Source organism: Chelonia mydas, chromosome 9 (genome assembly GCF_015237465.2).
Source record: "Chelonia mydas isolate rCheMyd1 chromosome 9, rCheMyd1.pri.v2, whole genome shotgun sequence".
Taxonomy (NCBI): Eukaryota; Metazoa; Chordata; order Testudines; family Cheloniidae; genus Chelonia; species Chelonia mydas.
This window is the reverse complement of record NC_057855.1, coordinates 13,450,792-13,475,466: the sequence shown is the minus strand read 5'-3', so window position 1 is coordinate 13,475,466 and position 24,675 is coordinate 13,450,792. Positions and strand designations below refer to the sequence as shown.

General features: G+C 39.0%; 1 protein-coding gene across 3 annotated transcripts in view; it reads left to right on the top strand.

Moving 5' to 3' along the window:
- The window catches only part of NAALADL2 (N-acetylated alpha-linked acidic dipeptidase like 2), an 882,142-nt gene that overhangs the window by 577,021 nt on the left and 280,446 nt on the right, over positions 1 to 24,675 (top strand). The gene's annotated exons all lie outside the window — the stretch shown is intronic.

The following is a 24,675-nucleotide window of genomic DNA, read 5'->3' as shown; positions in this document are numbered from 1 at the left end:
GACTTAAAGCTATGGAAGCCCCTTCCAATCAGGGGCTCAACCAAAAAGATAAAGTAAAACTTCCTACCAGTAGATGTAGGGATAGATATAAACATGTAAATACAGTGCACTGTGCCTCTTATGATATTGTTATTTATGTTGCAGCATAGCTGCAATGTGACACTCAGTTTTCAAACATAAGAGACACTGCCCCAGTGTCTTCTCTGCCATGAGGAGCTTACATTCAAAAAGGCAATAAAGGATGAAAGGTGGGCGAAAACGATGCAACAAATAGCAGAGTGACAGGCATACATATTGTAAATTTCAAGGGTTATTTTTTTTTTATTTTGTATGCATAAACTGTCTGGTATGCTCTCTTACCAAGTGATATAAACAAGCTCATTTCTTGGAGGTGTTGCAGCAATGGGTCTCAAGGTGTGTTTTGAATGATGAGATGATAGTGACCAGGAATGTCCACCTAGGGAAGGTTTTCATGGAATAGCGCACAACATGGAAGAGAGAAATAGATACAGTTATGGAGATGTCAGATAAGCAATGCAGTAAGGCTGGAATGTTTTGCCTAATAGATGATGCAAAAATGACTCCGTTTCATGTAATCGTTGCCATGACTCTCCTTCTAGTAAGTAGCTTTGGGCTCCGAGTGCTCCCAGGCTATTTGCTGCTGACTCTGACTCCCAGGCCAACTGGCTCTCCAGGATTCAGGCAGCCTGGGGAACCAGCTGGCCTGGGAGTTTAGAAGCTCTGAGGTCCCAGGCCCTGGTGCAGTCTGCATGGCTGAACTATTCTGGAGCTTGCAGTCCCCAGGATACCCAGCCGCTATGTCAGCTTCACACATGCTAGTTGGTGAACAGCAGTGAAACTCACATGAATCATGTCAATTTCACTGCGTAGCTGCAGGGGGTCCCAAGAGAATATTTCATTTTGAATGTTTCCAAAATATTTTTTGTGGAATTTCTCGTTTGCAGGAAATTGAAAAATAACAATGTTTCCCGTGAACTGAAAATTATGGATTTTGGGTAGCTTTACTAATAAGGCAATGTTTTTGGTGCAAGCAAATCAGTTGTGCTTGCTAATGGAAAGGGGAAGTTATTGAGATAAAGGGTTATTTTTACTTAAAAGTGGCAATACTTCAACAAAAAAACTTCAGAAACTGACTCCAGTGAGAGACTGCTGAATTGGAATTAATTTGCAAACTGGATACAATTAACTTAGGCTTGAATAGAGACTGGGAGTGGATGGGTCATTACACAAAGTAAAACTATTTCCCCATGTTTTCCTCCCCCCCTCCCCCCCCCACTGTTCCTCAGATGTTGTTGTCAACTGCTGGAAATGGCCCACCTTGATTATCACTACAAAAGGTTCCCCACCCCCGCTCTCCTGCTGGTAATAGCTCACCTTAAGTGATCACTCTGGTTACAGTGTGTATGGTAAGACCCATTGTTTCATGTTCTCTATGTATTATAAATCTCCCCACTGTATTTTCCACTGAATGCATCCGATGAAGTGAGCTGTAGCTCATGAAAGCTTATGCTCAAATAAATGTGTTAGTCTCTAAGGTGCCACAAGTCCTCCTTTTCTTTTTGACCAGTTAATGTATCACACAAGCCCTTTAAAATTAATCAGATAACTACTAGAACTGAAAACCACTCCTCCTTTCCAAATCTGCAGTACCTGAAAGATCCCGATGACCTTTAAAATACTGACTATGCACAAAAAATTCCTGTACCATTTTTCAAGGGAGATATGGTTGTGCATGTTAGAATATATTCAGATAGTGAGACTTGCTGGTGCCTATCAAATTAGCTGTGCAGTTCAAATCATTATCCTTGCAATTAAGGATGGTTGAACTGGTTTTGATAAAATATTTAAATCTTTGTTTCTTACAATTTAAACTGGATCATTTTTTAGGTTCTGTTTTGAAAGGATGAGGTAATTTTTTTTCTGGGTGCACCTTGCTGGATTTCAACTGGGAGCAGATGATACAAATAACATGAACGGGCAGTATTGGAACATGAGTCTGTTCTGGTGAGAATTCTAACTCGGTTTTGCAGACACAGTAGGTTTGGTTAAAAAGCTGAGCATGAGAGGAAAGACTTTCAAAGGTGTAAATGGAAATTAGGCACCCAACTCTCATTGACTTTCAGTGGGAGCTGGGCATCTAACCGCCCTTTGCGCCTTTGAATATGTCCCACTAAAATGTTGATTCCAACCGAGCTAAATTCCCAACTGCATTATTATTTGTAACTGTGTTTATTTTGAATATGAATACAGCAGGCTCACCCTGAAAGGGAAAATCATTTCCTTATATTTTGGCTTGTAGCGTCATTTATATTTTTCAAACCTAAAGAGAGTGATCCTGCACTGAGAACCATACAGTTAGACCCCTGCACCTACACAGATCTAATTTATTTTGATGAGGCAATGTACACACATAGGAGTCCGCCTACATGTTTCTCAGTACAGGACTGGGGCTTTACTTTGTACTTTGGACGAAGACACTGGGCTGATTCTGCTCTGTCTTTCCCCAATGAAAGTCAAGAATGTATCCATCTGAATCAATGGACTGACACTAGTGTACAGATGTAATTTGGATGAGAATGAGGAGTCTGTTAGATATCCATTTTATATAGTGTCTGCCCTATTTAGTATTTTACAGTATTCTGTACGGTATTGTGAAGAAAAGATGGGCAATTTAACACACATTGTAGTAAATGCCCTTTATAGTGCTATTTCATTAGGACCTTCTTCTTTTCCCTAAGGGATTTTTTACTCTTTTAAGTGAAACATGTAGTTTGGTTTAGTTGTAGGTGAATTTAAACTTGGTGTGTTAATGGTTATTCTCTAAATGGGTTGCTGATGAGACATACCTTTGTACGTTGTCTAGATAATATGAAAATTCAGGAGACTTTCTTTCAGCATTTTAAGAAATGAAATACAACCGAATGCTAAAAAACCCCCACAACAACCGCACCCCAGCATCCTTACATTTTAATAGCCTCCCTTTCACTCATGGCTTTTGTGACTTGGATTTTTTTTGCTCTAATTTCAAAGCTTTTTTTTTTATTATTATTTTTTAAGCCAACAGGTTGAATTCAGAAAGGGCCTGATTCAAAGCCACTGAAGTCAACAGGAATCTTCCCCTGATTTTAATGCAGTTGGTATCAGGCCCAATCCTACAAGGTGCTAAGCAATTTCAGCAAAGTGCTAGGCACCTGGCAAGCTCAGGCCTAGAAACATCTGATTTCTCATGAACTGTCAGATTAAAACTGCATGGTGTCTTCGGTTCAATACCTAACAAAATTTATAGGAGAAACAAAAGTAGTTTGCTAGAGATTGGGACATTGCCTCATGTCACTGAATCTCAAATACAGGAATATTTCCATTTTTAGCATCTGTATTAGCACCAGTAGTGTGCAGGGAGAGGACAGATAGATATTGGAAGCATGCTCTTGCTGTGGGGAGGAGAAGCCCCCATTCTTTTAACTTCTTGAAAGCTCTTTGTGCCTTGTTAGTTCTCAAAGCTGCTGACCATACAGAACTGAGAGGGTCCTTTAAGAAATGTCAATCCCATTAAAACACACAAAAAAGCCATCTTCAAATAACATTAAAGGTCTGAAATCCACAAAGGGAAAGAGATTCAGAGTTAAAGTAGAATCTCTGTTCCACCCCTTTGTACCTCAAAGAGGGCTTTTTCCCCCCCTTTGGAATTTAAGGTTGAGAAACAAGAGTCACTCAAAATTCCCTCTGTCCTGTTTAGTTGAGAGGAAAAGGTGGACACTGTTTCTTAGAGGTCGGACTGGGGCACCACTAAGAGGACAGAAGCTGTCAACAAAGGAGACTGTCCTGAATCTATTTGCTACATGTCTGTTATATGACCAGATTATTCAGTTTTGACTGGCTCCCTATGGTGCCCTAGTTTTCTTATTAACCCTCTGTCTACCATTTTGCTCTTCAGTCCTCCTCTTGAACTGACTGCTGTGTCTTGCCCTGTATTTGACACAGAATCTTAAGCACTCTCAGAAGAGACTTTTAATTTAGGATGTCAGTAAGAAAGGAGGAGGAAAGTGAAGAGGATTGAAAAGCTGCTATGTTTTCCACCCTCCAGGATGAAAACATCTTGTTTTGAAAAGAGCTGAAAATGGTCCAAGGGAAGGCTCATGGATAAAAATAATCCCTTCCCTGGGGTGTCCATCAGAAATGTTTTTATGAAGCCCTCTGGGATGAAACTATTTCATTTCCCCTGTAGACTGAAATGTTTGAAGGGTAAACTTACGCCAGGTGGTCCAAGGCTAAAAAAACCCAGTATATTGTCTCCAAGTATCTGGTGTTCAGAATGGCTTCTTTCACAAGCTCTGTCATTGCAGTAACTGTAAACTTGGGAAAATACAACAAATGCTGGAAATGCCTGATCTCCTGTTTGGAACTGCTTCAGCATTTTGGCAGGGAGAGTTTCCCTTTTTCGTTCAATCATAGGCAGCCAGAGAAGACTTGCTTGTTGAGAGATGTGTTGCAAAAATATCCTAACAAAAGCCAAGTTTCTGCGCCGCTTCTTCCAATGATGGGCTGGAATGTACTGTAGCATTCATAGCACGCACCTGAAGGTAGCCTCAGGCAGACAAACTCAAGGGCGTTTTTAGAGTCAGGTACTGTCTTTTCCAGTCAAAAAATTAAATTGATGACTTTGAGAACTATCTGAAGAAAAGAGACCAAAGAAACAGACTTTGGGGCCTGATGAAACTCTACTGTGGAAAATTCCACAGGAGAGGAAATGTGTGGTTGGAAACGCTGCAGGATTCCTGGAAATTCTGCAGAACTCAATTTTCCAGAAGGAAACCAGGCTTCAAGTCTAGTGCTACAGTTTCCTTGTGGACTCCCTTGTATCCCCCATCTCCCTGGGAGCATGACTATCACAGGAATGGCCAATCTACAGAAGTTGCCAATCTACATTCTAGTCTTTGCCCCACCAAACAACAGAGGGAGCACCAAAACATAGTCATCAAAAACACTGGGTTCAATTAACACTATTGTGTGTTATTTCTGAGGGGTATTTGGACCATCACTGCTTATGAAAATGTTTTCAAATTCAAAAGGTTCATCGGTATTACCATGATTGATTCATCCACACATTTGTACCGGACCCATATTTGCAGGTACCTATTCGTTAGTCTGCTGTTCAAAACATTTGTCATGCAGTCAGAGTAGAAACAATACCATGTGACTTAGATGATTAAACTCACACCATGGAAAAATGATTTACAAATCATCAAAGCAAGCAGTTAATGAATAACCTAGGTGGGAAAATGATGTTTTTATTTCAAACTAAATAGAAAATAATGACTATATTAATGGAAAATCAGGGTTGCTTTGTGACTGATTTAGTAACCATAGCATGGCTGAATTTGTGACAGACACTATTCATAACACACATTATTCCTAAGGGCTAATCTGACCAACTGAAAATAATAATTTAAAACATATATATTAACACAAATTAGAGCATTTGTGTGTATGTGTGTAGTATATATTTTTTTCACAGTTCTGTTGAGTTCTTAATACATTAAAATGATTAGTGACAATTAATTTTAATGGACTATTTGCAGTTCTCTTTGTCCTATTAGAAATTTCAGATTTATTTTCTGGGAAGATAAAACTGAGTATTACTATCTTGTAGTTGTATGGTTATTTTAACGTGTTGCAGGTTTGATTGTGTAGATAATCTGCGTAGACTTTAATTTTAGCTTAGGGTCAGGATATCCCTTTAATTGTGATGGGTTGCCTGTTTCTTATCTGTCTTTAAAAATTGGATTAGCTGAATTTATAATGATGATTTTGTATTGTCTAACTGTGCAGATCAACACAGTTTATTTAAAAAGAAAAGGAGTACTTGTGGCACCTTAGAGACTAACCAATTTATTTGAGCAAAAGCTTTCGTGAGCTACAAATAAATTGGTTAGTCTCTAAGGTGCCACAAGTACTCCTTTTCTTTTTGCGAATACAGACTAACACGGCTGTTACTCTGAAACAGTTTATTTAACATCTGATGAAGTGAACTGTAGCTCACGAAAGCTTATGCTCAAATAAATTTGTTAGTCTCTAAGGTGCCACAAGTACTCCTTTTCTTTTTACAGTGGTTTATGTCACTGCTATACCAAATTGTTATTGAATCACATAAACTATGATTAGTATAAATCCATAATGGTGAAAACATCATGTTTTGACTTATAACTGTCATGTCAAATCTCCTCTATCATTCAGTTTACTCATGCAATTTTCTTTCTCTTTCTTTCTTCATCTCTCCCCATTTGTAATGCTAGTTAAAGGTCATAGGAGTTCTGCATGTGTAAGAACAGAAGGAGCACGTTATACTGTTATGACAGTGCTACGATCTTAATGATGGTTACACACCAAACAACTGGAAAAGTTAAGATTTCTACATTGTTTTTGAAATCCTTTGGGGAAAGATGTAGATTGTTGCTTTGTCTAATTAAAATGAATGGCAAAATTATATGAGGCATCTTAATAATTAGATCTAAGCACCTAATACTTGATATAAATAGAGAATGGTCTGGAAAATGTCTTCCTAATATCATAGTTGTCATTATGGATTTGTTCAATTATATTTCTTTTTATAGTTTGCTGAAAATATCTGTAGTTTTAAAGAGGAAAAAATGGAAGCAGTTTAAATGTTTAGTGGTTATTACTGTGGATGTTTTGCCTGATTTCAAACCCACTTGTACATGAGTTTTGAAAGTTGGATTTAAATATTGTTGGAAAGGAACAGAGAAGTAAAGAGAAATGAAAAACAAAATCAAGTTTATATACCATGCTTAAGACACTTATTTGTACTAGCCTAGGTTTTGAGATTTTCTTCTATCCCTAATATATAGCACTGGCTTCCCTTTAGCTAGAACTTGACTTTTTAAAGTAGATATATCCTTTGGGAAGAGAGAGGGTGAGGGAGGGACATAGATTTAAATTACAGTGTTAAAAAGGTTTGTATTTTTGTGTTTGAACTAGTTTTGCAAATCTAAAAGTCATGGAACATTTCTGCCACCTACTTTTTCTCTCTTGGGTCAAAGGAGAAAGACACTCATTCCTAAAAGTGGAAAATGCTTTGGATGTTTCAAAGATCTCAAGCCAGATATTCTGCCCTGGTAATTTGCAGCTTTCTTTCATAATATGCCTTCCTTATTCCTCACGCTATTGATTTTCCTTGGATTATTATTTACTGCTAATATCATTAACATAAGAACATATGAATGGTCACACTGAGTCAGACCAATGGTCCATCGAGCCCAGTATCCTGTCTTCCAACAGTGGCCAGTGCCAGAAGCTGCCAAGCAAATGATCCAAACAGGACAACCATCAAGTGATTGCCCTGTTGTCCAGTCTCAGCATCTGGCAGTCAGAGGCTTAGGGACACCCAGACTGTGGAGTTACATCCCTGACCATCTTCGGTAATAGCCATTGATGGACCTATCCTCCATGAACTTATCTAATTCTTTTTTTAACCCAATTATACTTCTGGCTTTCACAATATCCTCTAGCAAGGAGTTCCACAGGTTGTGTGTTGTAGGAAGTATTTCCTTTTGATTGTTTTAAATCAGTTGCCTATTAATTTCATTGGGTGGCCCCCGGTACTTGTGTTGTGCGAATGAGTAAATAACACTTCCTTATACACTTTCTCCACACCATTCATGATTTTATAGACCTCTACCTCTGTGCTCCCCACCCCTTAGTCTTCTTTTTTTCTGAGCTGAACAGTCCCAGTCTTTTTAATGTCTCCTCATATGGAACCATTTTTGTTGCCCTTTCTCTGTACCTCTTCCCTTTCTAAAAAGATCTTCTTTGAGATAAGGCAACCAGAACTGCATGCAGTATTCAAGGTGTGGGTGTACCATGGATTTATATGGTGGGATTGTGGTATTTACTGTCTTATCTATCCTTTTTCCTACTGGCTCCCAACATGCTGTTGTTTTTTGACTGCTGCAGCACATTGAGTGGATGTTTTCAGAGAACCATCCTCAATGATGCCAAGATCTCTCTCAAGTGATAACAGCTAATTTAGACGCCAAGGTTTTGCTCGTTTGTATCATTTATTTTCATACAGTTGAAGAAAACCATTCCTTGATGAGAGAGCACAGGTTCCCGTAGCTAAATGATTACCCCATTCACACATTTTTTTTCTCTGATTTTTCTCATCTTCTCAGACTCCCTCATTGGGTTCCTGACTGAGATCTGCTGGAGTTGCTTTCAGCTTCGTTTTTGTATATTCTGTCATTTCTTTTAATTTTTCCATCAAAGATGGCTTCCCTAAAAAACTGCAAGAGTGTAAGTGTCTGGGCAAAATGTGAGTTGATCACCCACAACAAACTGTTTGTGTTAGAAGTAAATGTTTGACTTAAAGGTCAGTTTTGTTTTTAATCAGATCAGAGTTCTTCATAGCTTTTTTTTATAGATTTTCATGCTGTGGGAAACTTCAGCTCACTTTGCAGACACTGTATCTCTCTATCTTGGTCACCAGCATCTAGAGCTGTCTGAAAAGGGGGAATTTCTTTCTGTAAAATCTTTTGTGTCTTTAAGAGAAAGTTTTGTCGTTAAGCAAAACAAAATGTCAACAATGCCAAATTTTTTGTGGAAAGGAGTTTAAAGAACAAATTCATTTCAGGAGAACTGAAATGGATTTTTTTAGCTTCTCAGCTGCTCTCCAGCCTGGCTTCCAGAGAGGCAAAAACGCTGACTTCTCTACCTCTCTGCCGACTCCCAGATCCAGAAGCCAGAGAGGAGCTACCTGGCCCCTGAAGCTAGGTGGAAGGCAGCTAGTTCTCTACCTCTCTGCCCTTCCAGAGCTGGAGGGGAGGCAGAGAAGTAGAGCACTTAAACCTATACAAGAAAACCGCTGAACCGGTTGGCCTGGGAATCTGAAAGGAGTGTGCATCCCAGTCCAGGGCAGACCAATGACAGGACTTCCCCAGAGCTGCACACCCCGGGACTCTGTTTTGTTCGAAAATTCCCAACCAGCTCTATTTGTGAAGCTTAAGTAAGGCTTATAAAATGCTTTCAGATCTTTGCATGAAAAATGTTTATATAAGTGATGATGATTTATTTCTATTACAGATAGTTGGTACATGAAATGAAAAATAGTATTATTTTTATAGCCAGTTATAGTCTAAGCTGATTGATGACTAGCTAATGATTGCTTGAGTCCTGGCTTTTTGTCTGTGAAAAGATAAGCTAAGGTACAGTCAAATCATTTTGACTGTTCTGGCAATGCATGATGGAATTTGCAGTAACTTTATCCTGTAAGTTTAAAAAGCTGTGTTAGCATTATGTATGCAGTGAAACACAAAGATTGGCCTTGTCTTTTGGTGCTAACTTAAGCCATATGTTTATGCTCGACAGTTTTTCGTGTCTCAGTCCAAACCCGGACATTGTTGAAGTAGCCCTTTCTTTTTGATTTTGATTTAAGTTGGTTTGTGAAGATTAAATCTTGGTTTTGCTTGAATCTCTTTTTGTGTGAAATGAATCAACAGAGCATCAGCCTTCTGCATCTGTCACTACTGTGAGTCAGATTTTCAACTGGCCTCCACAAGCTCACCTGTAAAATGTAAAGGTGAAATCATTTGAACATACAACCAGGCAAGCAAATAAATTGGGTAGTTAGCCACCTGGTTCCTGGATTTGTGTGTAAACAAGGGGTTTTGCTTTACAAACAGATGCAGCTGGACTTTTGAGGCTAGTTTAAAAATGTACCCAGTTTTAAGAAATTTTGGAAGCAAAGTCAGGGTCTTGGCAAATTGTGGTTATTAAAGATTCTGTAGCACTTTTCACACAAATTAAAGACATAACTCTCATGTTCTGTCTAAGATCTAGTTTGAATAATTGCATTCTGCCTACAAATAATGTAAACTGAAAATAGTGGGTCAGATTCACTGCTGATGTAACTCCATTGATTTCCGTTGAATTATAGCAGCACAGAACATGTCCTCTTATGTTTTGCTTCTTCTCTTAAATTATTGTTGCTGTACTATGTTATGGGTCTTGTGGGCATTTTACAAACTTACAACACCCATCCCAGCAGACTTTGCACTATGGGCTAACTCAGGATTGAATCTAGCCACCAGCATGTAAAGCAGCATAGGTTCTTTCAGGATGAAAGATACTGTACACTTGTGAGACAAAAGTCTTGATATTAATGTAGACAGCTGCACATTTATAATCTAATCTGATAGACCAGTACTCATTTTATATCAATTAATGAAATGTGAGAAGGTCTAGTTTGAAATGTTTACAAAACAATTTCATTTCTACTTGGGATCAATGTAAGATGGTGGAAGTCGGAGCATTACAGTGATTGTGGGTTTATATCTGTGGAAGTACTAGACCTAAATTGGATTACATCTAATGTACATGTAATCTGTCCGAGGTCCTGCCTTAACTTTCTTTAATGGAAAACTTCATAATTAAAAAGAGGTTTTATACTTATTTACAATTCAGTCATAACAATGATAAAAGCTAGACATCGGAGTAAGATCATTTTGATTGAATTTCTGGCACCAAATCTGTATTCTTAATTTAAGAATCCGTTTCACAATGGGTTGACTAGACTCAGGAAGAATCTGAGTTTCCATTCATCTAAGAGTCATTTCATTTCTTTAAAATTAGAGGACACCATCCCACCTCCAAATAATTCCCAAGAAGTTTGATTTCTTTAGGTAACACTTTTTCAGTGCCAAATGTGCACTTTGAAAAGAACTTGCATAGATTGTGACATCCAGTGACCAATTTGCATACTTGTTTTTCATATTTCTACAATCCATAGTCTAGAGAAGATTTATAATATCTGTTTCCCATTTATTTCATTCCGATGGCCATCCTTTGTTCCATTTTGCCCCCTATGTACAGAAACCTTTCACCATTCTGGTGTGTGACTCCAAAGACTCATTAATTTCATTTGCTCCAAGATCTAAACTAATATTTTAAAAAGTCAAAAGGACCTTCTGTGGATTTCCTGGTATGCCTTGCCTTTTCTGGGTCTGGGTTTTAAATTACAATGTCTTCATTATCTGTGTCTTGCACAACACCAAGAATATTGGGGGCACTTAAACAATAAATAATAAGGGCATCACTTGTGATGGTGTGGGGAAGAGGAACTGTTCTCCAGAAAGCAGAGGGACACCAAAAATTTATTTCATGTAGGGGTGATCCAGCACCCTTGAAGTCAATTGCTAAGTTCTAGAGCTGGTCAGAAAACAAGTGGGCTCCCTCTACCCCCTTTCGAAAACTGAACTAATTTGATTTGGAAATGCCACTATCATGCCTGTACATCTCTCATGATACACCATAATCTACATTCATGGTGAGGGGAAGAAGTTGCATCATGGGAGACTGTAGCCATGATGTAGAGATGTAGTCTAGCTGCAGAACACAGGCGACGGGGACGTAAGGAAACTTAACTGCAACCCCCATGAGACACCATAGTGGGATCTCCAAATCAAATTATCTTAGCTTGCCGATGAAATATTTCAGGTTTCAGGAAAATATTTCAGATTCAGGGCATTTGTTGTATGTTCAAAATTTTCACTGAAAAGCAAGTACTTTCCTCTTTTGTTGTTGAAAACCCATTTTTCTGTAGAAACACAATTTCAACAAAATATTTGACCAGCTCCACTAAGTTCCTGTTGCCTTCAGTGGTGCAGGATCAAGGCCACAGTTCAGTGAATAGATGCCAAGCACCTGAGTTTGATTTACACCAGATGACTAATGTATTCTCACTTCCCGAGCTATGCAGCCTTTTTTTCCCAACAATTTGTCTTTTTAAAAATTCTTTATAGTTTGTTATATCCTCTTAGAAGCTTAAAAAATAACATGAGTTTTGTCCTTTCCCATTTGGCAAATATTTTTGTAAAGCTCTTTGAAGATGAAAAGTGCCATATAAATGCTTATTATTTTTATTGACTTTCCCGTCTCTTTATTGAGCACAAACGAGCATGTGTCTGCATTGTTTACTTTGCTGATATTCATCAGCATCATTGATATCAGGATGTCCGCACCACTCACTGTCGTGTTTGTAGGTGAGGGATAATTGGAGAAGCCTTCTGAGTTATATGAATTGGGGAATATTTAGAAAGCAGTAACACTTTACTGTCATAATACTGTGCATTTCTCTGGAAAGTCAGTTGACTGTAAGATCTTTCTGCTGACTGCCTGGTTTTGTAGCAGCAAAGTAAATCTATTCTAGTGTTACACAGTGATTGTCTTTCATATTTTTGGTGAGATATAAATATTTATGACCCAGCTCTGTTGCCCTTGCCAACTTTGCAAGCAGTCCCATTGACTTAAACCGGACTACTCACCAAATAAGGTACTCAGCTTGAATAAAGATGGCAGAACCAATGCATTATGATCTGAAAACACCCTTTACCAGGTGGCACACATTTTGAAATAATAGGTCAGACCAGGACTGTGTTAATTTTATTTATTTATCTAGGGGAAGATTTTTCCAATAAGACTAAAGGGCTTAGGATCACAAGTCCCATTGACTTACCTTCTGTTCTTAAGTCTGTTACGCTCTTTTGAAAATCTCCCCCTTAATATTAGTATTACAAGATGACCCAGAGCCCCCACTAAAGATCGAAGCCGTATTGTTATTGAGTCATAGAGTGGAAGGCCAGAAGGGACCACTAGATCATGCAGTCTGATCTCCTGTACATCTCACCCCACACCACCTGGCACCCATACACGAAACCCAACAACTGAAATGAGACTGAAGTAAATGATATCCACAGGGGACTAGACTATTATTGTGATCACACAGTCCCTACCCTAAAGAGCTTGTAATCGAAAAACTCTAAATACCACATTTATCTTCAGTAACAATCTTTGCTGATGTATATTTTAAAGTGAGATAATGGGTTAAAGGGTCATTGGTCAACTCAGATTAAAATGGAGAGTGAGATTTGAATTAACTGGCTGCAATACCTTTGTGTATAATAAAAGTTATGGAAAAGGGGGACAGACCAGCACGAGTATGTGTACATGAGCTGGGAATCGCACCCCAGAGCCAAGTGTCGTTATAGCCATATCGTGGTCCTATAGAAATCAAAGGGAGCTTTTTCACTGACTTCACTGGGGTTAGGATTTCACTCATTATTTTTCACCTTTTAGTTGCAGTAAATCCAAGTCAACTGAGATCAAAAGTCACCACATCTGTGTAGTTTGTGCAAGTGTCTCTTCAGAAAATGTTCTGAAGTTGTGCGCATTCATTAATTCAGTTTGCCCATGCATGTCCACATGTGCTTTTCTGCTGTCATTACCTTTGTCTGTATGTGTGTATAATCTCCATCATTGTATTTGGGCTGCCCTTCCTGAGGCACATACAGTTTCCTATATTCATGGTAACTGATAGCATGTAATGTAACCCTACTCAGAAAGGTACAGGAAATTCACCATCTATACCTAGGACCAGCTGCTGATAAATGGAGCTGTCAACCTATTTCTTAATTTCCCTTTTTTTCTTTGACCGAATACTTAAAATATTTTGTGTACTGTCACCTAATGTTCTTTTTTTTTTTTTTTTTTGGTATAGACATAAATCACTGCCAGTACAGTAAGATATTTTAGGCTGTGTGCATCCATGATTGCTCTTCTCAAAGTAGCCAGTGATATTTCTACAGCCATGGGTAATAATCAATAATAGTATTGATCTGGCTATACCCTTTAATGTTGTTAATTGCAAATTATTGCCCTCTGAGTTGACCTTGGTTAAATTGGGTGGAATTGCTGCTGAATTGTTCTTTGATCACTTACGTGACTAAATATAACTTGTTTGGTTTCATTTTAAACTTTTTAAAATAGGTGTTTTGAGGACAGTGACAGTATCATAAGGCTCATTTTGAGGACAGACAACAATGAAAGGGTCATTTTAATGAGAGTTGGCATTTTGTCAATGTCACTGAATAGCAAACAAATTTTAAATTGACCGGTATGCAGCAATACAACATAAAGTTGCTAGTTACCATTTAGAATCGTAGACATATAGGGCAGAAGGGCCCATCCCCCTGTGCTATAGGAGGACTAGTTATACATAGACCATCCCTTATAGATGTTTGTCTACCCTGTTCTTCAAAACCTCCAGTGATGGTTATTCCACAGCCTCCCTTGGAAGCCTGTTCCAATTCTTAACTATCCTTACAATTAGAAAGTTTTTCATAATATATAACCTAAATCTCCCTTACTGCACATTAACCCAATTGCTTCTTGTCCTACCTTCAGTGGACATGGAGAACAAATGTTCACTGTCCTCTTTGACAGGTTTCAGAGTAGCAGCCGTGTTAGTCTGTATTCACAAAAAGAAAAGGAGTACGCTGTAGCTCACGAAAGCTTATGCTCAAATAAATTTGTTAGTCTCTAAGGTGCCACAAGTAGTCCTGTCCTCTTTATAACAGCCCATACCATATTTGAAGACTGTTATCAGGTTCCCCCTCAGTTGTCTTTTCTCAAGACTAAACATGCCCATTTTTTAACCTTTCCTCATAAGACAGATTTTCTAAGTTCTTATGTACTCTGAGGTGAATGTTGTCAGGGCCCACCAATTTAAATACATCTATCTAATCTAAATATTCTTTAACCTGTTCTTTCCATATTGTGGCTTCTGTTCCTTTCCCCTTGTTGTTAATATTAATTGTGTTAAGCACCTGGTTACTATCAACCTTTTCACTGAAGATTGAAGCAAAACCGGTATTAAACACCACCGCCATCTCGATGTCATCAGTTATTAGCTCTCTTTCCCTGCTAAGTAGTGGACTTACACTTTTCCTCATCTTTCTCTTGCTCCTAGTGTATTTATGGACCCTCTTCTTATTGCCTTGTATGTCACTGGCTAGGTGTAACTCATTTTGTGCCTTAACCTTTCTAATTTTGTCCCTACATGCTTCCACTATTCTTTTGTATTCATCCTTAGTGATTGTCCATGTTTCCACTTTCAATCCCTTCTCCCATGTGCACCATGTAACAAAATAAAGGACACATCTACCTCATGTGACTCTGCACTATCAAAGAAAAAGGAGTACTTACCAGAGCTCCCAGCTTCTGCTTCAGGCACTCCAGATCTGGACTGCTAGGACTGGTTAGACCCTTCTGCCATCAAAAAGAGGTCCTGGCTTGCCATGCCACCAGACGAGCCTCTCGGCTCTCCCACAGTCTCCTCCAACTTGACCTCCTCATCCACCACTTTATCCTTGGGGTGACTCCACTGGTCGCTGCCTCTAGTCCCTCCGCCCCCGCCCCAAAAGTATCCATGGGGCTCTTGGCGGTGGAGATGGTGTTGCTGCCAAGGATGGTATGCAGCTCCTTGTAGAAGAGAGATGTTTTCAGCACTGCACCAGAATGATGGTTGGACCTCCAGTGCCTTCTGGCATGCTTTCATGAGCTCCCTGATCTTAGCATGGCACTGGTGGGTGTCCCTTTTGTGCCCCTTCTCATCCATGCCACAAGCAATCTGCTCATAGGTGTCACAGTTCCTACGACTGGATCGGAAGCTGCAACTCCACAGCCTCCTCTCCCCACAGACCCAACAGATCCAGCAACTCCTGTGTACTCCACACAGCAGCCTGTTTGAGCTGGGAAGATGCAGTGTGAGCTGTCCGTGCTGAGCAAACAGGAATTGGAATTTCAAAAATTCCTGGGGCTTTAAAGGGCCGCATATCTGTGTAACTGGCTTCAGGGCAACAGAGTAGAAACTGTTTTTCAGAGAGGTCATGATGGGCAATGTGAGACACCTCCTGGAGGCCACTGAGGGCAACATAAGCAAGTGTAGTATCTACACTGATACTGCATCACTCTAACTTTGTTGCAAAAAGCTCTGTCGCTTGTTGAGGTGGTTTTATTATGTCAGCATAGCAGGAGAGTTATATCTGCGGGCGGAGCATTGTGTGGACACATCCGCTGTTTTGTCAATGAAACCTGACTTTTGTTGACACAATTGTGCAGTGTAGACAAGGCCTAAATAGAAGACGAGAGATATTTGCTGCATCTGTAGCTTTTGCCATTAGTGCAATCAATCAATAATTCTTTTTGCATGAATAATGCTGATATTCCGTTCATGATGGTGGGAAAACAAACCTTGTGGCACAGGTTCTGCTTATTTTGAGTACTTCTAATTGGACCACAGGGACAGTTTTGACATTCAAATTCCAAGACGAGTAAAATTAACCTAGATCTGCCAAAGAATTGCTAGTGCCGAAGATAACAGAAGTCTACTACGAAGGTATGTGCCACTCACCATGACGTCAGAGAGCTATCTCAGTTGCTTCATTTGTACTGATTAATGTATGAGGTCTAAGAGTTTCTGGCTTGTGTTCATACACTGTACTGCTGGTGCCATTGTACAAACTCACGCAGTCAGGGAAAAGACATATACTCTTCATTTTGACCTAGTGTGATAGGTTGTTGAACGCTCAGTTTTGTTCTACAGTATTGGAAAGATGCAGGAGAAGTCTAAATTAAAGACAACGATGTGGACTAAGATCCATCATTTCATCATTACCTTGGAAAGGAATAAGTCCAGCTTCAAGGGTGATAGGATTTATTTTAAAGCAGAACAGTGGTTGGGTTTTAATATAAAAGAGAACAAAAAGACATGTACATTATGCCTGACCTTTATGGGAAACTAATTTGTGCCAAATACACTGGATAACTTGTCCAGTAATAGGTTACCCTTAAGTAAGATTACTCTAGTTATGGCAGCAAAATCTGGTCTGGACTGTTAGTCACTTTGATTATCTCACAAAAAACTTCATACATGATATCTGGTATGGACACTTTAATGTGCACACTTTTCTTACACAACTTTTTATGGGGTTTTTTGTATTCGAGAATTGTTCTTTATTTTGTTTATTTATATATATATATATATAATTTGTTCTCCAGTAATGGTATAAAATAGTGGAGTTTTCAGTAGAGTTACTGTGGTGTGTGTTAACTTTTTGTTACTAGGCTTGATAGGAAGTAGCGCAACAGTGATTTATGCCATCTTTTCAGATTACACAGGTTGAACACGTAGGCCCCAATACTGCTAAAATTTATGCACATGTTTAATTTAATGCACTCTTTGTAGTTCCATGGACTTCATCAGGATTACCTAGAATCCAGAAACTTTAACACATGTATAAGTCTTTTCAGGATCTGGGCCTTAACTATGCTGTGCACCGAGTATGATTTTTGGGGACAAAGTCTAAACATATTCAGTGAGTTGGAGAGAATTTTTGATAAAGTTTTTTTTACTAAAAATGGCTTTATTTTGAAAATAAAAATTTTGACAGAAAATTTTCATTTTGGCCAAAGTTTCACAATTTTTTTCTGCCAAGAACATAATTTTGTTTTTGAAATCAGAAGTGTTTTCAGGGTTTTTTTTCCTCTTCTTTTCCCTACCTTTTATTAGTAGAAGGAGGGAGAAAGACTAACAAAAAATTAAAAATTTGGAAAAATCCACTAAATTTTTTGAAAATAAAAATTTCAATTTTTCCCACAGAATAGACTCCATTACGGCTAGCTTTAAAATCTAGTATATGCCTTGAATATAAGCTTGTTTGCCAAGTGGCATTGCATCCCTCATTGGTTATAGTTATGATAAAGCAGTTTTGTTTCAATAGAGGAAAAAATGTTTCGATTTGATAGTATTCACCCTTCCAACACATGAATACTTGCTTCAAAGGATTTAACCAAAGGCTGAGCAGAAAATTTTATAGTTTGCTTGTTAAATATTGGCAACGTATCACTGAACTAGTCTTACACCTTGTTACAGTGAACTCATCTTTTTTTCCTTAAAAGAAATTCTGTATTATAAAGATATTTATAAATATGTTTTGCACCTTATTTTTAAGGTTATTAAATAAGTTAGATTTATTCTTTTAATACAGGCAATTTTGTGTAGGTAATTAAAGTGCTGTAGCAAAAACCAGGAAGACTTCAAAGTCTGTTTAACAAATTTGCCAGATTGATAAAATATTACTACTTTTTAATACAGCAATGAACATCTGACACAACACCATGTTGCAGTAATGTCACTCAGTAAGGATTTAACTAATTTGGTTTGTAGAATCACTCGTTTGAAGTTGGTGTGGACAATATTTGTATTAGTTTTCTTCCACTGATGATGAAGAAGCCTTGAGGTATGTAGTGTTTGGTAAAAAGTTTTTTCTGCAATTTAAGGTGTGTGGTGGGGGGAACTTTAAGCCCCTTTCTTATTATAGAGGTAATACATCACTAACCTTCTATTACCTCCCATTCTATGGGATAATATTTCTTCTGTATGAATTTCTACTGGGAACAGTAGTTATTAGAACAGGTAGATTGAACCAAGCATCACCAAATAGATTTTTTTTTCCTTCTCCTCTAAATCCCAGAGTGAATGTTGTCCAGCTCAGGAGTAGCTAGCAATTTAGAACTGTGATTACATGTATTTGCTGCTTTTCAGGCCTTTGCCGCTTCTTTGACAGTAGTACTTTATGCCCACAAGCAACCGTATCATTTTAATATATTAATATGACTTTAATGTAGCAAAAGGTTTCTCCAAATGAGGTATTTTTGTTGGTTTGACTATGTTGAAAAATGAGGGCAAACATTTAGTTGAATCTAAAGACAATGCTTCACATAAATGGGAAAGATGTTTATGTTCTGCTGAGGTCTGCCTTGCTTCTGCTGCTATTTTTAGAGAAACAAAAAATCCTTGTTCATGTTCTACAATCTGGGTCTCTATTTCTCTTCAGTATTGCTACCACACTAAGAGAATATTTGTCATAGCTGCAGTGTGAAGTCTGACTGGAATTACTGCATCTGTTTTGTTTTCAGTAGTATCAGTGTATCAGGCAAGTGCACAAAATGTAGTAGATATTAGGGCTGTTTTTAAAAACAAGGGCACCAAATAGCTTCAGTTTTGTAGGTTTGCTATCACTTGTGTATATTATTGAAAATAGTTTCTACAAGCATAAAAACTGACAATATGAGACAAAGATGTTTTATTGGGCCCTTTTCACATGCAGTGACCTCATAACCTGTCCCTCCCAGCACTCTTACCTCCCTGTACGTTCTTCATTCATTCTAGTTTTGCCTCGGCTCTCATCTTCTGTTCATATGCAGCCTTCCTGTTGAATCTGTCTTTGGTGATGGGCAGCAGTATAAAGCTCTTAGCATCTGAGCACCTTCCATGTAAAATCAATACCAATAGTGGACTTCATGGAGTCTCTTGCACTTCTCCTTTTTGAGGTGAAATCTCTTCTTGGGAGTAGAGTGGGTGTTTGGGTTAGTTGGGGCACCTCTTTCCCTTCTCACTTCACCTTCCCCTGCCCCTACCCTGTATTATCACATTGCCTGGTTTCCTTGCCACTTCGTTACCAGCATGGTCCTATGCTCTTTCCACTCCCCTGTTCTTTCAACTTTGCAGCTGCACATAGATCAGTTTAGCACCAAACCCTCTGCATTGTAAAGGAATCCTTTGGGGATATGCTGGGCAAGTTTGTACACTGCACTGATCAGCAAGAACTGGTAGTAGATTGAGAAGCAGATATTTTGACTGACACTAGCCTATTAGCTCATCTTCACCTTTCCGTAGGCCTTGTGGCAGCCTCCCTTGCCATGCAGGTGCTTATCACCATGGCATTGGAGGAGGGCACAGCATAATAGCTAACTTGGTAGCTCTTCTGCAGCATCCATCATCTGCTACAAGATGGATAAGGGTGTACTGCCTTCAGCTGAAGACAAGCAGCTGCATGCAGCAGCATGATGACCAGGTTTCCAAGCCATGTGACAGCCAGCAAAAAGAGGATGACGCCCCTTGTGCAGTGTTTGATTCTGTGGACAAGGTCCTCAGGGAAGGCAACCACAGAGGGACAGGGAAGGCAGCTGCACTATTATCTTTCTCCAGTGATATCCTCTGAGTTTTAAGTTTGTACAGTGGTGGGAGAGGTTTTAAAAATATTTACTGGTACGCTTGATCATACTTCCTGAGTAGCTGTGCCAGTGGTGTGAACGTGTCAGTCACATCTGTTGATCCAGGGAGAATGTAAACTCCAATTACCCCCCAGATTTGTCAAGAAAATCCTAGGATACAGATTGCTCCCAGTTATTTCATCCTGATGGGTTCACTTTTTGGACATTGGATATGATATATTTAACTAGAGATCCTATCTTGAGGATGGCTGCTGATAAGGCCATTGAAGGGATACCAGCAATCAAATCACTAACAGCTTCAAATGATGGAATAGCAATTTTTAGGGATTAAATGCACAGTCAGTTTGGACTATCCTGGCGGTTGGCTGTCTTCTTCTGTAGTCACTTGTGGAATCTGTTGACATCACAGAAAAGTAGAGGCCGCTGAGGATTGGGCTAATGACAGTTATGATTCACTATATTGGGGTAGAGCATTTGTAGAATTAGCGTTTTAAGTTAGCCAAACGTGGAAAGACTGGATTCTTGATACTGTCTAGTGATTATTGTACAGTCATTGTACATCTTGCCTGTTCTGTCTGCTTTTAGAATACATTTTTGGCCTACGTGCGTCATTCACTTAGAATTGTCTTCCTTTCTCTTTTTAATGTCATGCTTGCGGCAAATTTCTTTTGTCATATATTTCTGAGCAGATCATATTTTATCAAGCAAAGAGAACTTTTTGTCATTTAAAACCATGCTTAGAATAACTTTCAAAAATATTAATATTTTAATGGCATTGTATATTTTTATAATTATAACAAAGTTCCTGAACTGTAGAACAAGGATATTTTTATATAGTTGCTTCTGTCTATAGTTTACATCAGCACACTAAATGAAATTGTTCCCCTATTTTGCCCAATCCTATAGCAACTCTAGTATGTTCAGATACCTTGAGGTGAAATTCAGGGTATTTTAAGCATATCTTTATTAAAAGCATAAAATAATGTTCTGCTAGATTTTACATGCAGCTTCAAGCCTTCCTTTGGTAGATTTTAATGTGAATTCCTCCTGTCTTTGATCATTTCCTGTGCTTTAATAGATCTCTCCTTTTCTCTGAGCAGGGGTTCGTGCAACAGCTCCTCCATCATTCAGTAACATGAGTGGTCATTAAGTGATAGTTTGCAAGCATGTTTGTGAGAGTAAACTATTCATCTAATGCACATGTTTAGTGATCTTTCTTTTAACTAGGTAGTAACCACTATTCTTTCCTCTTAGTTCATTAGAACACATGCTATTTTTCTTCTTAAAGTGTTGTACAATTAAAATAATAAGGTCCTATTTGATACCATGGTTTTTATTAAAAACGACTATTGTGTAATTCATAAAATGGTTCTCTAAACTAATAACCTGATTTAAATGTATGGCAGTATTTTAGTATTCTCACTGCAGTAAACTTTTATGTATAATACGACCATCAATATTAAAAGAGGGAGGCTTACAATTAGGTGCTGCAAGAAAAGGTGTAAGTGGCAATTTCACCTCTGAATCAGTGTTCCATCATAGAGGCAGGGGTGCTAAAAATTCGACACTAAAGGTCTTATGGCACAATGATAACATTCACAAAAGCAGATAGTGTTGAACCAGGTGTCATGAACTGATCCAGCTTTGGTAGCCGTTAAAGTACACAAAATGTATAATTTTTGTTTCACAGCATTTACATGAAAATTTTCATCATGTAATCAAATTGGACTGTATTTGCAATTTGATTCTGTGGCTATTCTTGCAAGAAAAATGAGTGAAATGTTAATGTTTTGCATGCTCTAAATGCAAAAACATGTTTGCTGGTAAAATGGTCCCTTTGGGTCTCATTTTTGCTTGGAAATGGGCCTGCTTTTGCTCAAAACTGTTACACTTTAAATAATGGGCCTACTTTTGCGCAAAATGTTCATACCTTTGCAAAAGTTTCCTACAAAAATCAACCCATTTTCTATATTCAGCAAAATGGAAAAAAATTACGAGAGTACTGGCATTTTGATATACGTATTTTGTATTCTTCTAGCAGCAACATTCTGCCTACTTAAATGGTTCACACTGTTTTAACTGGGTATGATGTACTCCTTATTTTTAAACTGATTTGTTGTGCTGCGGTGAACTGAGAAACAGCTGCCAGATTCCATCTCAGAGGTGATGGGTGGAGAGATTCCTGTGTAAACACTTTAGAATGAGAGAGAAAATGTTAGGTTAAAGCCTGCAGTCCTTCCTCAGAATAGAGCTGCTGTTGTCAATGGGATTTTTCTCTGTATAGACCCAGCACGATTCACCCTGATAAAATCCAGTAAATGAATCTATGATGAATTTTATATGCAGTGACAGCGAAAGTAATGTCATTTTCAAGTTAAGTGTTTTCTAAATATTAATTTACTGTACATGTACTTTGGAATTATGTTCTAGTGGGTAAACAATATAGTTTCCATTCCAACCTACAATATTCATGTGTTAACTAAACCGAATCATCTTGACACAGTGAATATTTGCTACATTGATTTTAATACGGTATACATCTACTTAGAAATAGTGAAACAAGAAAACAGAATGGGAGTATGCCGCAATGACTGGGAGCCTTGTATCACTAAGGATTGCAGGATTTGTCTCTTTTTATTAACATCCAGATTAGGTCATCCATTCAAGATTTTATAGCAGGATCTAGGCCAGAAGTGGGCAAACTACTGCCCGCGGGACCCTCCTGCCTGGCCCAGGAGGCTAGCCCCTGGGCCCTCCCACACTGTCCCCCCCACCCCGCAGCCTCACCACGCTGCTGGCACAATGCTCTGGGCCACCAGGCAGCGCAGTTGCAGAGCCGCGGCCTGACTTGGTGCTCTGGGCGGTACGGCTGTAGCACTGCCAGCCACCAGTGCTCTGTGCTGCGAGGTAAGAGCGGGGGGAGGGGCGGAGGGTTGCATAGAGGGCAGGGGAGTTTGGGGGTGTGTGTGTGCAGGGGGTGGATAGGGGTCGGGGCGGTCAGAGGGCAGGGAACAGGTGGGTTGGATGGGGGCAGGGCTGCCAGGGGTAGTCAGGGGACAGGGAGAAGGGGTGGTTGGGTGGGGCAGGGGTCCCGGGGGGGCAGTCATAAATGAGAGGGGGGGTTGGAGGGGCGGTGGGGGGCAGTCAGGGGTGGGGGGTCCAGGGGTGGTCAGGGGACAGGGAGCAGGGGGCGGTTGATGGGGTAGGAGTCCCGGTGAGGGCCATCAGGGAACAGGGGGGTTGGATGGGTCAGGAGTCCCGGGGGAACCGTCAGGGGACAAGAAGCAGGGCAGGGGGCTGTCGGATAGGAGGTCAGGGCCGGGAGAGACAGCCTCCCCTAACCAGCCCTCCATACAATTTTGGAAACCCTCAGGCCAAAAAGTTTGCCCGCCACTGATTTAGGCTCACAGATAATGCTGAGTCCTTAGTTCAGAGTGAGGCAGGTATGACACTGTTGAAGGTTTTTTGGTTTGGTTGGTTGAGGTGATACATTAATGTGAGATCCCTTCTCTTTATTTCAGGTTGTCAAAATGGAAGTTAGATTCCAGGGCATTTATAAAAAGATAAATAAAGGGGACTAGATGGCTCAGAGGTCTAATAACTGAATCAGATGACTTCATACTTATATTATACATCAACTGAAAACCCGATCTTCACAATAGTTTGAAAGTTGTTATCAGCTGTCTATTCATTACCTCATGTCAGTGGTTCTCAACTAGGGATACATCAGCTCATCTTGATATTTGCCCAGTTTTACAACAGGCTACATAAAAAGCACGAGCAGTACAAATTAAAGTTTCATGCAGACAACAACTCGTTTGTTCTGCTCTATATACTATGTAAATACAATATTTATATTCCAATTGATTTATTTTATAATTATATAGTAAAAATGTGAAAGTCAGCATTTGTTCAGTAATAGTGTGCTGTTACACTTCTTTGTATTTTTATGTCCGATTTTGTAAGCAAGTAGTTTTTTTTAAATGAGGTGAAACTTGGGAGTACACAAGACAAATCAGCTTCCTGAAAGGGGAACTGTAGTCTGGAAAGGTTGAGATCCACTATCTTATGTGATGGGAGATTGTTTTCAGGAGCTGGAAACCATCCCAACTGGCACTAATTGCGACCATCTCAACAGAGAATCTGAGGAATCCTAGTGATGGACAGACTAGAGGGATTTTGCATGCTGCTGTCTGTACTGTGTCTGTTCTGTGAATAAAAAGCACATGGGTCTTTCTGACAACTTAGACCTCGATTACATTTACTAACGGTTGAGAAATTAACCACAGATTACGAGCAGAGGGATAATGTAGGTACTGTAGAAAACATTGTTTCTTGCAGAAAAAAAATTCTAATATTGAATTTTTTTTCTGATGTTAAACATATAATGATTGCTCAGTGTGCCTTCCAAGTCTCTGAACTACCAGTACTTTGAACTCATTATTTTGTAAAGCACTGTAAGAAGCCTTCAGTGTGACAAGTGCTATATAAAACTAAATTCTATTTTATTTTTGTTTTGTGTATTGCAGCAAAATTACTTTGGGGAACAATGGGAAAAAAACAGTAAGATGCTTGTAATGTATCCTAATAATGAGGTCAATAAATGTAGAAAATAACCTATTACTAGTGTCGATTAACATTTGATTAAAGTCCTGCCTTAAGAACATGTATTGTATTTAATGTAGATTCCATCAGTGTACCACTGTGCAGAGCATTGTAAACGTTAAA